General features: G+C 42.3%; 1 protein-coding gene and 1 long non-coding RNA gene across 2 annotated transcripts in view; one reads left to right on the top strand and one right to left on the bottom strand.

The window, feature by feature from the left end:
* The first annotated feature begins 619 nt into the window (after positions 1-619).
* Positions 620-9,246, top strand: part of LOC133542095 (uncharacterized) — a 132,462-nt gene continuing 123,835 nt past the window's right edge. The window contains exon 1 of the mRNA XM_061885940.1: positions 620-812. The gene's annotated coding sequence lies outside the window, so the exon portion shown is untranslated. The remainder of the gene's footprint in view (positions 813-9,246) is intronic.
* The window catches only part of LOC133542099 (uncharacterized), a 2,983-nt gene continuing 277 nt past the window's right edge, over positions 6,541-9,246 (bottom strand). Inside the window, exons 2-6 of the long non-coding RNA XR_009804053.1 lie at positions 9,164-9,216; positions 8,770-8,928; positions 7,903-8,484; positions 6,785-6,935; positions 6,541-6,679 (exon numbers count right to left, since the gene is read on the bottom strand). This is a non-coding gene — a long non-coding RNA (uncharacterized LOC133542099). The remainder of the gene's footprint in view (positions 6,680-6,784; positions 6,936-7,902; positions 8,485-8,769; positions 8,929-9,163; positions 9,217-9,246) is intronic.

Raw genomic sequence — 9,246 nt, 5'->3', positions numbered from 1 at the left:
CAGTCAATAAGTGCATCAGTGACCAAATGCCTTTTTCAAACCATTGCTGTACAAAGATGGATTTGTTTCTCATTTTAATATAAGAACAATTCCATAGTGGAGTATTGTGTGTGATGAAGTTGTGTTTGTAAATTAGTTTCCAGTACAACAACACTTGCTGGTAGGGATGGGTACTGTTCACTTCTAATTCCATGTTTTATGTGTTATATATGTCAATATATTGTGTGTTTGTATTTTGCCAACATGGTAGAATCACATGATAGGCAGGTTGTATCATGTTTTTCTGTCACCTGTCATGGCACACACACTGTCTGCTGTGGGAACACCAAGAGGCTCCACTGTGAGCCAAGCAGGACACGCCCCCATGCTCGTTGCGCAGACCGCGCCCACGCGCCGACACAGCAGGTGGCAATCTACCAACGACACACCTGGGACTAATGAGAGGCGACAGAATAAAGAGCTTCGTCGCTGACTGCTTCTCGTGGGAACGTAGTCCTGGTTACAGTAAGTTCTCACGTCTCTGGCTCCCCTCCTGTGCTTTCTCTCTTGCCTGTTGTTGCCTTCCTTGTGCCTGGCCCTGATTTTGTCCTTTTGTCTTCTCCTGTTCCCACAGCCTTCGTGCCTCAGTCGTCGCCTTGCACTTCTACCCGGATTCTGATTGCCTCCCTTGATTCTCGACCCCACACCCGGATTTGGACCTCGGACGCTTCTCTCCTGCCCCACGGACCTTGCTTGGATCACGAACCCTTTGGGATCTTCCTCTCTGGACTTGGACGCTGCCACAACCAACACACACCTTCAACAAACCCACGGTAATTCACATTGTGTTAAAGGGGAACATTATCACAATTTCAAAAGGGTTAAAAACAATAAAAATCAGTTCTCAGTGGCTTGTTTTTTTCAAAATTTTACCGGTCCCGGAATATCCCTAAAAAAAGCTTCAAAGTGCCTTTTTTTCGCTCCTTGCCTTGACACTGTTCATCTTCCTGTGACGTCATACAGTGCTGCCAATACAAACAAACCATGACGAATAGCACAGCAAGATATAGCGACATTAGCTTGGATTCAGACTCTGATTTCAGCGGCTTACGCGATTCAACAGATTACGCATGTATTGAAACAGATGGTTGGAGTATAAAAGTATTGAGATAAAAACTGAAGCTATTGAGCGAATAGCTATTGACGCTACTCATAACCATAGCATGGCCGAATAGCTGCGTTAGCATTGCCGGTAAAATGTGCGGACCAAACTATCAGGACTTTCCCATCTTGTGACACTGGAGCAACTTAAATCCGTCGATTGGTAAGTGTTTTTTTCGCCTTAAATGTGGGTGGAAGGAAACGTAATATTGTTGCAAATGCATCTGCAGATTATCCATACATCTCTGTGCCATGTCTGCTTTAGCACCGCCGGTAAATAGCATGTTAGCATTGATTAGCATAGCATGTTAGCATCGATTAGCTGGCAGTCACGCTGCGACCACATATGTCTGATTAGCACATAAGTAAACAACATCAACAAAACTCACCTTTGTGATTTCGTTGACTTTATCGTTGCAAATGCATCTGCAGGTTATCCATACATCTCTGTGCCATGTCTGCCTTAGCATCGCCGGTAAAATGTGCAGACACTCCGGCACATTCAATGGGGGTCTGGCAGCAGATTTCTTGCCACTTTCGCATCTTCGGGCCAGTGGTGCAACTTGAATCCCTCCCTGTTAGTGTTGTTACACCCTCCAACAACACACCGACGAGGCATGATGTCTCCAAGGTTCCAAAAAATTGTCGAAAAAACGGAAAATAACAGAGCTGATACCCAATGTTTGCAATGTGTTGAAAATTAAAATGGCGGCTTTATTACCTCGGCGATGTTAAGTTCACCACAGAGCGACGTCCCACCTCAGTAGAAGCATTTAAGTCTCACCTTAAAACTCATTTGTATACTCTAGCCTTTAAATAGACTCCCTTTTTAGACCAGTTGATCTGCTGTTTCTTTTATTTTTCTTCTATGTCCCACTCTCCCCTGTGGAGGGGGTCCGGTCCGATCCGGTGGCCATGTACTGCTTGCCTGTGTATCGGCTGGGGACATCTCTGCGCTGCTGATCCGCCTCCGCTTGGGATGGTTTCCTGCTGCTCCGCTGTGAACGGGACTCTCGCTGCTGTGTTGGATCCGCTTTGGACTGGACTCTCGCGACTGTGTTGGATCCATTGTGGATTGAACTTTCACAGTATCATGTTAGACCCGCTCGACATCCATTGCTTTCCTCCTCTCTAAGGTTCTCATAGTCATTATTGTCACCGACGTCCCACTGGGTCATTATTGTCACCGATGTCCCACTGGGTGTGAGTTTTCCTTGCCCTTATGTGGGCCTACCGAGGATGTCGTGGTGGTTTGTGCAGCCCTTTGAGACACTAGTGATTTAGGGCTATATAAGTAAACATTGATTGATTGATTGATAAACAGAAAGGCGTTTAATTGGCCAAAATTCACCCATTTAGAGTTCGGAAACCGGTTAAAAAATGAATGGTCTCTTTTTCTGCACCATCAAGGTATATATTGACACATAAGTCTGGTGATAATATTCCCCTTTAATTTCCACACATAGTCTAACATCCACACACATAGTTGCATACACACTCCACGTATTCATTAAAGACTCAATAAACCCGTTGAGCTATACCTCCTGTTGTTGTGCGGTCTCCTTCCCCCTTGTCGATACATAACATCACCTTGAGGAAATGGCATAAAGAGGAAGATGACAATATAATGTCACTTGGACAATGATGTACAGAACAGAGGAGATTTAGTTCATTTTTATTTTTGCTTTTAGGTGAATATTTTTTTTTTATTATTTCACAAAACTTCTCCATTACCCAGCTCTGGATTTCTGGTAGCTGGTTAAAAAGAGATGGAAGTGGATATATGGAGGGGATGTATGAGGAAGGTATGGAGGTGGATAGGAACAGAGGGGAGAGAGGAAAGAAGCGGAGAGGAGGTCATGAAGGAAAGTAGCGCACTAAAAGAGTAGAAAGGAGGAAAAAGATGATGGTAGATAATTGCAAGATTATATATGAATTGAAGTCAGATGAAGACATGAAGGATATTAGTTTGATGACACTGGTTAAGGGTTGAAAGAAGGACATTGGAGAGGTGGAGATGGCCACGTGTTACGATTCATTTGTTGTTTGCTTTTGTGTATTTTCTTATGTTTGGACTCCGCCGATCCCATTGTTTGAGCACTTCCTTGTTTGTTTTTGTCACCATGGCTACTTCATTTGCTCCACCTGCTCTTACTTTCGGACGCACACCTGCTTTTGATTGTTGTGTTAGTATTTAAGTCCGCCTGCTACCTGAGTTCATTCTGGACGTTTTGCTTGCTCAATGCAACAGTTAGGTTGTTTCCTCCCGAGCCTTTTGTTTGTTCCTCGCTAAGTTTTAGCTTAGCCTCTGCGCGCTCGGCTCGCGCTGCTTTGGACTTTGAACTCAACCCTTGCTAACATTAGCATTTTATTTCCCGTGCTTTGGCGCACCTTTATTTTACCCTTTTGTCATGTGTTATTTTGGATTTCTATATTAGAACCAGTTCCTACCTTCATCCTGCTTGCTCCGGGTCCTTTGGCATCAAGAGGTGGCCCTCCTCCCACATCCACGATGCGACCACACCGTAACAGAGGGTGTGTGAAGTGTAAATAGTGACAGGTTGTAGAACATGTTTAAATGCAATGTGAATACTAAAGACCTGAAAAGCTCTAGAAAGGCCAGTGCAGTCTCTAAACGTTTTGACTCGAGGGCCACAATTGGATAATATATATATATATATATATATATATATATATATATATATATATATATATATATAATATTCCACAGAACTCAGCAAGCACATTTGGAACCTCAAAGACAATAATGTTGAATATTCAATAACATGGCAAACTCTTGCATCCAGCACACCTTACAACAGTGGTAATAAAAGATGCAACCTATGCTTAAAAGAGACACTGTTTATTATATATCATCCAGATCTGTCATCCCTCAACAAGCACAGTGAAATCATTTCAACATGCCGCCACAGACGGAAACACCTCCTAGGTAACACATGAGCCAATCACCACACCCTACGCCTGCCTGTACCCACCCACTCTGTGCCCTATATAAACCATTGTATGTGAATGCTTCCATTAAAATCTCCTGATGATTGAGGGAACCCCTCATGAAACAGTTCTGTAGAGATGAAGTAGTCTTGTGATTTTTCCCACACCTACATATTGCGCTCTACCACGGTATCGAGCACTATTCTCTGGATAATCCAATCAAGATATATATATATATATATATATATATATATGTATATGTCCCCACCTTCTACCATTCTAGTCACGTCCGTTGTGTCCTTAAGCAAGACACTTCACCGTTGCTCTTGATGGATCCTGGTTAGCGCCTTGCATGGCAGCTCCTGCCATCAGTGTGTGAATGTGTGTGTGAATGGAGAAATACTATCAAAGCGCTTTGGGCTCCTTAAAAAGAGGTAGAAAAGCGCTATACAAGTACAAACATTTACCATTTATATATATATATATATATATATATATATATATATATATATATATATATATATAAATCCCATACATGTGTATATTCATGTATACATACACATATATTGATATACTATACATAATATTAACGGGACGGTGTGGCGTTTCCAGTCACGGTTGGACTTTGTCACCCATCCTGTTCAACACTTTCATGGACATAATTTCTAGGCGCAGTCAAGGTGTTGAGGGTATCTGGTTTGGTGGCTGCTGGATTCGGTCTCTGTTTTTTGCAGATGATGTGGTCCCGATGGCTTCATCTGGCCAGGATCTTCAGCTCTCACTGGATCGGTTCACAGCCGAGTGTGAAGCAACTGGGATGGGAATCAGCACCTCCAAATCCGAGTCCATTGTTATCATTCGGAAGAGGGTGGAGTGCCATCTCCAGGTTGGGGAGGAGACCCTGCTCCCAAGTGGAGGAGTTCAAGTATCTCGGAGTCTTGTTCACGGTGTGGTGTCTTCAGTAATGCGGACGTGGTGAAGAAGAGCTTTGCCTTCCGGCTCAACTCTCCATTTAGCGGTCGATCTACGTTCCCATCCTCACCTATAGTCATGAGCTTTGGGTTTGGACCAAAAGGAAAAGATCACGGGTAAAAGTGGTCAAAATGAGTTTCCTCCACCGGATGGCGGGTCTCTCCCTTAGAGATACGGTGAGAAGCTCAAAGTAAAGCTGCTGCTCCTCCACATGGAGAGGAGCCAGATGAGGTGGTTCGGGCATCTGCTCAGAATGCCACCGAACGTCTCCCTATGGAGGTGTTTTGGGCACGTCAAACCAGTACAATGTAAAAAAAAAAGTTGAGAAAACGCACATTTTCAAGGTAACTTGATGCAACAAGATTTTAGCGTTTTACTATTGTTGACTTAACTAAGATTTACAAGTTGAGATAAGAGTTATGTCAACTCAGATCATCTTGTTCACCAAATTATTATATTTAAGTCGGACCAACAATAAAGTTCATGCTTCAATTCCATATATTATTACCTTCAACTAACTCATATATTCTTGTTGAACTTTGACTACTGTTCTTGACTTAACTAAGATTTCAAAGTTTAGATAAGAGTTTTACCAACTCGATCTTGTTCACCAAATTATTATATTCACGTCGGACCAACAATAAATTTCATGCTTCAATTCCATGTATTTTCACCTTCAACTAACTCGGAAATTCTTGTTACTTCAGTTACTAAAATTCCTTTACAAGTCAAGTAACATTTATGTTGCGATAATTTTTTTTTTTAAATGCTGAATGAATAAATAAAATAAAGAGCAGACATCAAAATACATCCAAAACCTTGTTTATTTCTCATTTAGAAACATGTTTAACATAAGGGTTCAATTGGGTGTGTCAGAGACCTTGACACTTTCCCAGCTATTTTCTTTAAAGTGAATAAACCAGCTAAGAAAGTTAAAAGCTAAGAAATAAATGCTTTTACAGCAGCCAGGCAATATAATTGTGTAATGATTTGATGATAGAATTATCATCATAGATAGAGAAAATGTGTTTAGTAAATTAGAAGAGTTGACAAACTTGATCAGCTGACAGTGAATATGCACCTCTTGTCAACTTCACTTAAATATAAAGAAAAAGATATATCTACATTTAAGTGAGATTCACAAAATACCAATATGCTACATAACAAATGGCAGTACCGAGTTCTGGCGGGTTATGTGGCATAATGGCGTTTTGGGAATCTCACTCAATTTTAAATACATTTTGAAAAAAAAAATTTTTCAAAAAATGGTGTATCTCACTTAATTGTAAATACATTTTGAAAATAAATATAATTGTTTTCCGTGTGGCCTTGCATGTTTTAAATCACTGGCCGTGAAGTTTTATATGAGCACCAACCACAATGCACTAGAACAGGCAGAAAACATAGGTTGGCTTCCACATTAAGAGTCACAGCAAAAGCTTTGTTTTCAGAGACCTTGTCCACTGAGAGCCCATCCATCCATCCATTTTCTACCGCTTATTCCCTTTTGGAGTCACGGGGGGCGCTGGCACCTATCTCAGCTACAATCGGGCGCCAGGCAGGGTACACTCTGGACAAGTCGCCACCTCATCGCAGGGCCGCACTGAGAGCCAAGCTGGAAAAAGATAGACTGAATTGCTTCAAAGGTGTACGTCATCTCCTTTGGATAATCAATGTTGATGGCATACAGTAGGCCAAAGAGGTATGCAAAGGCTGGTACCGAGGTCTGGCAGGTCATGTAGCACCATGGAACCTTCCAACACAACAGCCCAGTCCCGTAAGTTGGGTGATACAGCAGGATCATCTTCTTCAAGGATTGTAAGGATGCCAACAGACACGCCTCTGAGCACTCTTTCTTCAGGGTCACTTTCCTGAGGGTAAGTAACACATGCATGATTGAGTGTTAGGTCCAACAAAAGGATGTAATTGTGTGGATCTTCTGGGAACGATTACAATTTTACAATGTTCAAAAAAATGGAAAAAACCCTTAAATTACTTTCAAATGAATTGAAGGTAGAACATTAACCATTAAATATTAAAAAAAAATTGGGGCAGGAACTTTTCTTTATGGTTAAATGCTTTGGCTAAAGAATATGACATTTGGGCTTTCAAAAACAAATCCGGGCACAAAATGAAATCTACACAAAGTGTATTATGCATAAGATCTTTGTCATCAGCTATGAGATCCTACTCCATTCATCCATCCATTGTGTACCGCTTATTCCCTATGGAGTCGCGGGGGTTGCTGGTGCCTATCTCAGCTACAATCAGATCCTACTCAAAATGTTAAAATAGTAATAGTTGTTTAGCTTGTTGCTCCACTCTCTGGTTCAAGGCAAGGCAACAGAAATCATTCATTTTAACTGTTTGTGCATTTTGGAAGGAATAGGCGAAGATTGTTCATCGCAAGTAAGCTTAGCTCAAAAACTAGCAGTCAATTGTAAGTGTTAGTATGCCGCTGCCGACTGTGAGCCAGGGTGAATTTAGTTTATATTCAACAGACATTCATCAGCAACGTCGTTTTCTCTTCTGCAACTTAAAACTAACAGCATGTCGTCGGAATAGAGTTGTAAAGTTTATCTTCTGACTGTTGGCGAAGGCAGGCTACCAATAGACTACCAGTATTTGAGCTAATCTAACAAGCGATGAGGAAACATTGGCTGATTCTTCTTCAAAAATACATCCACAGTTAAAGGGATGGTTTCTATCGACGGATCTTAAACCAGAGAGCAGGGCAACAAGCTAGAATATGAAAATGTTGAACTATTCCATTGAAGCTACATTAGGCCCAATTACTTTTAATTTTCAAGTAAATGTCCTATTATTATTATTACTTACCAAATGCTGCAGGAAAAACGTATGTGACAAACTCCCAGCCGTCCTCGTGTGGGTTGCTGTGACATTGAACACACGACGCATCGTAGCAGGTTTGATTCCCATTTATTGGTTCAAACAACCTTTCTTCGGGCCAGTCGGGCGCACCCATTTCTAGTGCGCTGGCACCTCTTCCTGGTCGCTCTGCACCCTTTGGTGCTCGCCTGCTGCGTCTGTGGCGGGGACTCGTTGCGGACTGCTCTCTGTCGTCGGGCTCGTGGTCGGGCTGCCGTGGTTTCCTTTCCTTTCCTGTCTTCCCTCTCGCAATCGTGCCCCCTTCGCCTCTCTTAAAGTCTAGGAGCAGATGCGCAGATTGTGAGCAGATGTGTGTCCTACGCACCTGACTCCGATGGCCGTCCTCCTGCCGCTCCGCGTGCGTCACGCCGCATGCCCCGCCTCCTGGCCTTCATCTTGGTCCAGAACGCCTCTGTCCGCCCGCTGTCGGCCCGTCGGCTGCGTCTCTCCACACTTAGTTGTGTCGTCCCAGACAAAAACGGGGAGGCATCTCAGTGCTGTCATCTTTCGGTGAGACACAATGTCTGATGTCTATAGAGTATACAGTGGAAGACATAAGCATGTACATTAGTGAAGCGCCATAGTGGATTTATACAAATGGCAAAATCAAAAGTTGTTTTTAGTAATGACCAGTAGACCGCAAGTCTGACCAGTAGCATGCTCAAGAAAAGGGGAAAAAAACACTTCAAGCCTTCAGACTAAAGCATTTTCTACTTTTGCAAATTAAACATTGTTATAATTATCAAATAGCACAAACCAAGAACATATAGCAATGACTGATAAAATCCATTTTACTGACACATGTCCATCACTTACTTGTTCATCAAGCTTATCCAGGAAGTCTTCTATCTGCTGACCAATAGCTTCCTTTCTAGCCCGGTACAGTCTGAGCAGGCGAGCCACATAATTCTCAAGGCACTCATTGAAAGTCTTCAGGAGGTCTTTGCTGGTGATGCCATGACATTTTTCAGATATCTGAAAAACACAATCAGCGGAGCAATGGCATTTAACTTTAATCACAATGTGAGCTTTTGACTTGAGATTTCAGGGCTGATGGTATAGTGGGGTACTTTATGTTGGAGGAGCATGTAGTGGAGTGGGAGGGCAGGTATAGTGCAGTGTGTCAATAAATGTGTACACTCCTACACCTATTCCATACAGTGCAATGAACATATAAGTACCACAGTTAATAAATAAATGACAGCCATACCTCTTGATTGGAGCTTTCCAATTTGCAATATTTGCACTGCATTCAATCCTCCCCTGAAACACAAGAAACATGAAATGGAAATA

This window comes from Nerophis ophidion, linkage group LG24, assembly GCF_033978795.1.
Source record: "Nerophis ophidion isolate RoL-2023_Sa linkage group LG24, RoL_Noph_v1.0, whole genome shotgun sequence".
Lineage (NCBI taxonomy): Eukaryota > Metazoa > Chordata > Actinopteri > Syngnathiformes > Syngnathidae > Nerophis > Nerophis ophidion.
The sequence above is the reverse complement of the archived record's forward strand: the minus strand, read 5'-3'. Positions and strand labels throughout refer to the sequence as shown.